This window comes from Perna viridis, chromosome 12 (genome assembly GCF_037379345.1).
Source record: "Perna viridis isolate PV_CMFRI_1.1 ecotype Kerala chromosome 12, ASM3737934v1, whole genome shotgun sequence".
NCBI classification, from domain to species: domain Eukaryota; kingdom Metazoa; phylum Mollusca; class Bivalvia; order Mytilida; family Mytilidae; genus Perna; species Perna viridis.
Window position 1 is genome coordinate 8,044,918 of NC_142456.1, and position 6,714 is coordinate 8,051,631.

The window sequence follows — 6,714 nt, forward strand, 5'->3', positions numbered from 1 at the left end:
CTAATCCGAAAAATTACAGGCAATTACCATTGGGAAAATGACTAAAAATAAGGATCTGAAATTTTATTTGGACGGGAACGAAATTGTTTGTGAAGATGAAGTGAAGCTCCTGGGAGTGACAGTTGATTATCAAATTCGTTCTCAGTCAAATTTCGACCAGTTTAAAAGCCTCATTAATAACTGGAATTGCAGCTCATTCAGATGTGGCTCCTGCAGATCTTAATGTTTTAGCTGCTTCTTGTTCTTGTTTTATTTTTACAACCATTTTTATTTCATTGTAACTGCATGATAGGCATTCGCAAGATGTGAAGACGTGGAAACGAGCACTCCTGAAAAAATGGTAAATCTATCACTGGAAAACTAAGTAGAATCTAGCCAAAACTATTTACATGTCCGTATTGTAGTATTTGTAGGTGTGCATACGTCAATTATTACAAACGTTGTGCCTTTATTGACTTATCAAGTAATCGTCCTAGTTGACCAGTCGAACAAAGTGAAGTTATAATCTAGAACAAGCATGGAGAAATCTGTTAATCTAGATGAAATCCCTTTATTGTGCAGCCCAATCTTTCTACAGAGTCTAAAAGCCCAATCCCGGACAGCCCTGAGAATTTGCCAGCCACGCAAAAACAAGAAAAACGACAGATACGTAGGCGAAATTATGGTTCAGTTGACGACCTTACAACTATCCCGGCTATACCACTTTATAAACCACAGGGTAAACAAGCCAAACCACCAACCAACAAACCACAAGCATCTAAAAAGGACAAATAAAGTACTCGAAGCCTAAACCAGTCCTGATGTTATTAATTGTGCCTATCTTGTCAGAAAAAATAGTTGAGAAAATAGCAGAAATGATTGGGTCACAAGTCAAGGTTTGTCTAGAAACTGAGTTTCGACCCAGGAAAGAGACAGTTTCTCAACAAAAAGAATCGACTCTCATTCCCAGCAAATATGCAGGCAATTCCTCAAAATTCATTCCCTGGAGTCTACAGTCAACAAACAAAATGACATTATCAATGAACACAATGCTGAGCTTAATTTCCAGCATAAAAATATGTGAACTGGAAAGCAGGTTAGAAAATCAGGAAAAATACTCTCGTAGAACTAGCCTACGATTCCATAATAGTCCTGTGCCTGCGGACAATTGGGGAAGAGTATTGCACCCTGTTGATACAGATCAGCTTGTGCTTGATGTATGTAACAACAAACTAGGACTCAGCTAAACAATTAATGACATTGGGAGGACCCATATCATTGGAAAACCCTTTAATGGCAAGTCCCATGTTATTGTTAGGTCAATTTCATATAGAGTCTGACACCAGGTTTATTCCAACCAAAACACTACTGAAAATGATCTAAACGGTACGTTTATCACTGAAAACCTCACCCAACACAGAACCAACTTGACCAAAAAGCTTGCTGAACTCAAATACAACAAACTTGTATATGCTTACTGGACATACTCGACGCCAGAATATATGTAAAAGAAACAGAAAACAGTCGCAACCGTATTGTAAAGATCTTCGATGAGATTGCGGTAATTGAAAGGAAGATGCGACTGCATCAAAATCTGGGGTTAGACCAATACTCGAATGGTTTCTCCAACAATAATGACCAAAACTTATAACTTCAATGAAGGACAACATCCGATCAAAGTGACCTCGAAGTTTCATAATTCTAAAAATGTAAATCCGAACCTTATGACTAAACTTGCATAATCTCAAATAGTTTTTTTTTTTAATTTTTGTATTTAAATGTGTTTATTTTCATTATATATCCGAAATTATTATGTGATGCTCTTTTTTCAAACAAACTTGCAAGTCTAAATCCTATCAGATCCATACGATTGTTTATAAATAAAACCGCCCTCTTAAAAAGTTTACATTTCAAACACCTTTGACCTCTCCGAATATGCAAATTCACTTTGATCATCTTTGTGCCATGTAAATTTTATGTGCAGCTCTAAATGAATAATTTTTTTACTCAGTTAAAATCCCGACTTAAAAACATTATACATCGTTGTTTTTTCCAAAAAAGATGGTACACCCAGATACAAATATATAGTTCTTGGTAGAGATTCCTCATACTTTCTAAGAAATAATTCCAAATCATCTTCCAAATATATAGAGGACAACATATTTGTCCAGTGTGGTGGACGTGTTTTACAACAAACGGTTGTCATTCCAATAGAAACAAATTGTGCTCCTTTACTTGCTGACCTATTCCTTCACTTTTATGAGGCTGACTTTATAGCTGATCTGATAAGAAAGAAAGAATATCGTTTGTCTAGATCCTTCAATCTCAGTTTCCGCTATATAGATGACGTATTATCTTTAAACAATCCTAATTTCGGGGATTTGATACATCGCATCTACCCCTAAGAACTTGAGATAAAGGATACAACAGACATTGTGAAGTCAGTCTCATATCTTGACCTACACTTAGAAATCGATGGTAAAGGAAAAGAATTAACCAAACTTTACGACAAAGGTGATGACTTTTCATTCAGATTTGTCAACTTTCCTTTCATCTGTGGCAACATTCCTTCAGCACCTGCGTATGGAGTGTTCATATCACAACTCATACGTTATGCCAGAACTTGCCAAAACTACGCAGATTTTTGTATCGCGCTAGAACTCTAACAAAAAGGCTTCTGGAACAGGGTTATGTTGCTACAAAATTGAAGTCAACTCTACAGAAGTTTCATGGTCGTCATTATGGACTCGTGGATCGTTATGGTGTATCCATCTGCACCATTATAACTGATTTATTCAACGGGTCATAGTTTTCCTTTCCTCGTTTGTCTACCCCGGACTTGAGTTTTATGAGCAACTCGGCGGGTGTTTCTAAAGAAGCATAGGGCGCTTACCCTACCGGTGCACCTGGTCCATGCTCCCAGTTTTTAGTGGAGTCCGAGTTGCTAATTTGCTTTTGTTACTTTGTATATATGATTTTAGTTACTTTATGTTCTTTGTTGTGTATGTCTGTTTTCCATGTCTGGTCTTTGTCCCTGGATTACATTCTTTTGATTACCGCTATAACCTTGGTTCCCTTGATTACTCTTTTACGTTGTTTCTTACCAACTATTATCGGATTTCTCTTATAGCTTTTTTATATAATATTTAGTAATTCAGATAAAATTCCGTAGGAAAAATAGACCACCCGGTTCACATTTCAAATACCTTTGAATTTTCTAATTATGCAAATTAATTTGTTCGGCTACATCTAGTCATTTAAAGTAATGGTTGAATAGCTTTAGAATATACCTTGGGTCACTCTCTCTCTGCTACCACTTTGCCTGTTTGAACTCGAGAATCTGAACCATGATTTATGCTTGTAGTATATCTGCCGATTTGGCATATTAGTGTATGAAAACATAAACGCCATTTATTACTAAAATTACTAAGTTTTACCATGAAAATATTTTTTTCTTTCTTTTATGTATGTTCCGTAAAGTACAGTTTATCATCATAGTAAAAGTATGTATCATAAACAGAAGTATGTTCCGAATTTTTCATTTTGTCCGAGGGGGGAACGGACTAAATTTCCTAAAATTAGAAATCATTACCTCTTTTAATTTAAATAGTGATCAAATTTTGTTGCCAATAGTCAGACAAAAAAAAACAAGAGCAGTATCCACTACCAATAGTTGTACCTCATATGAATATAATCAAAAAGATCTTATGAATATCTTTATGTGTATATATATATATATATCAGCATTTACTTTATTATTATTACTGTTATTATTACAACAATTGTTAACTCATATTGATTACTGTATATAATTTATGTTCTAATGTAGCAACTCGGCAAAGATTCGAATGTGTTTATTTACATTCTACATTTGCCATTTTCATGGAGTCCATACATGTATCTTAACAGATGCTTATGTACAATACATGTACGAGAATTTGTTTGTTTTTTTTTTACCATATCATTTTCTTTACTCTGATTGTTTATTTTGGAATGTGTACTACCTTTTCTTACTACCTTTTCTTTATATGTGATGTGAGTGTAATGATTCTGACAAACAAAAATGTTGTTGCTTGATATTGCTTACATGTACCAATTATCTCAACCAATGGGTAATAATGTTGAAGCATACAGGGCAGCAATAGGACTTTTTGACATCATCATGGCTATCTTTGCAATACATCGACTGGAGTACTGTTAGGCTCAGTATCAGTATTTTTATTCATGATTTATATAAATGATGTAGCAGATAGTCTATTTTCCATTTGTAGGATTTTTGCTGATGATACATCTTTCTGCTACTCAAGCAAAAACATAACAGAAATAAAAAAAAGTTATCGATCGCGATCTTTTATCGTTGGACAAATGGTCAAAAACATGGTCAATGGACTTTAACCCAAATAAAACAGAAATTGTGACGTGTTCAAAAGTCGATATTCCAATTATAAATTTCAGTCTTACCAGAAAAGACATCCCACTTAACAAAACTCATAAACATTTAGGAGTTACTTTTAGTGACGACGCAAAAAAGAATGATCACATAGAAAATCTAGCTACCTCGATTAGAAAGCATCTTAGTATTCTTCGAAAATTAAAATTTAAACTTTCTCGGAACCACTTCGACAAACTATTCACAGTGTATATCCGACCGTTATTTGAATATGCTTCAGAAGTCTGGAATAACTGTGGGATAGTAAACACGCAAAAGCTAGAAACTTTACAACTCGAAGCTGCTAGAGTAATAACTGGCTTACCGATATTCACCAAATCAAAGCAAGTATATCGAGAAATTGGATGAGAAAGCTAGAAGATCGACGATCAGCGTAAGAAATTAAATTTATTTCATAAAATATATGATAAAATGGCTCCGGATTATTTACAATATCTAGTGCCACCAACGATTCAATCTACTACAGTATATCGTGATATCATTGTTCCCTTTTGTAGGCTGTCGGTGACTCGTGAATCTTTTTTTTTCCATCAACAACAGTCGAATGCAATAAACTAGACAGAACATTAAGGGAGATTCAGGCACCCAAACAATTTGAATACTGTGATTACTGAATACCAGTGATAAATTAACTATTCCTAAACATTTTTCCTACGGCCCAAGAAATTTTATGATATTGATAACTCAACTTCGTAATTCTTCATCCTTTTAAACTTTGATTCGAATAGATTCAATATTATACCAAGTCCGTCGTGCTTTTGTGGTCATACTTACGAGACTGCTCACCATTAACTTTTTATATGCCCTCTTTATAACAGTGCAAGAACCAAACTAATGAGCGACCTACAGTGGGTTCTTGAATTTTAAAATATAGACCTACATCCACTTGTTGGTCTTGGAGAAAATCTAACAGAAAAACAATACCAGGTTGTGTTGGACCGTGTATATTACTTTGTTAAATGCACGAAGATTCCTTATTGCTTGAGCTGAATTAGTATACACCACATCACATTTCACCACATCACCTAATGTTATATTTTTACTGTCTCGTCTTAAACTTGTAAAACATAAATAACACTAGTGACAATTAGTATGCCTATACTTTATTGTAATTATTATTATTTCAGGAGAAGACTTCATAAGTATGCTATTTTACTTGTGTCTGATCCATTTTGTTTATTACAGATAAAATATGTTTAAACTAACTGTATGTGCTGTGCTTATTGTATGTGTCTTGTTTTATTATTTATTATGTTTTGTTATATGTATATCAGCTAAAAGCTCTGCAGAGCCTATGTTTTATGTTCGACTTTAAATAAAATTTCTTAATCTTAGTATACGGACTTTCCTTTTGGCTATTCTTTTTTACTTTTGCCAAAATTTCGGTAATTTTGTTTTGTTATTAGCCTTCATTGAGTACAGCTCTTTTTCAGTATCTAATAAAAATTAAAGATCTGATTTGCGCAAAATTTTCAAAACCCATAGTAACTGTTATGGAAGCCCTGTCACACTGTGTCAACCGAGGGAAATGATTGTGTACAGAGCGATGATATATGTCAAGTATATACATGTAGCAGCCTAGATTTGGTAAGGAACGTGAACCACTTATTATATGTTTACCAGGTCATTTTTGTTACTTTTTCAACTATTCCAGAAAAGCTCCAGAAAAGAAAGAAGGTCTATAAAAAAAAATGGATATGACAAAATGCGTTATTGAATTTGAAGAACATATTATACAAAGGCAGCACTTTGACCTATGCATTTTATCATGGATGTAGACACATTTTATCATGGATGTAGACACATTTTATCAAGATTTTGTTTCTTTTTCCCCAATTTTGCAGGGAATAAAAATGAACCGAAGATTACATTTAAGAAGTTGTATCTTATAATGACGTTGCGCACGGTGTTCCATACTGTTAATTTTTTTTTTCAATTTTGCACGAGTCCTCTACAGTATACCATAGTAGGATTATCATATATCAAAATATTTGATATTTTGTATAGATTGATATATTTATCCTTAAAAACGCACATTATGATACTTAAATCGTATTCTGACACGAAACCGTCACCGTCGTTAAAAATCATTGTAGACCCATTAACCAGTTTCCGATTCAGGCACAGGGTCTCGTTATAAGACTATAAAGGTCATGTAACATAAGCAGGGTCCCAGCATCTATGAATATTTACTGCCAGTTGTTTAATCTCGTTCCCTAGTCAATATCATAAGCGACCCAAAGATCGCTACAATGTACCCTTTTAAAAAATATCATAGACATGTC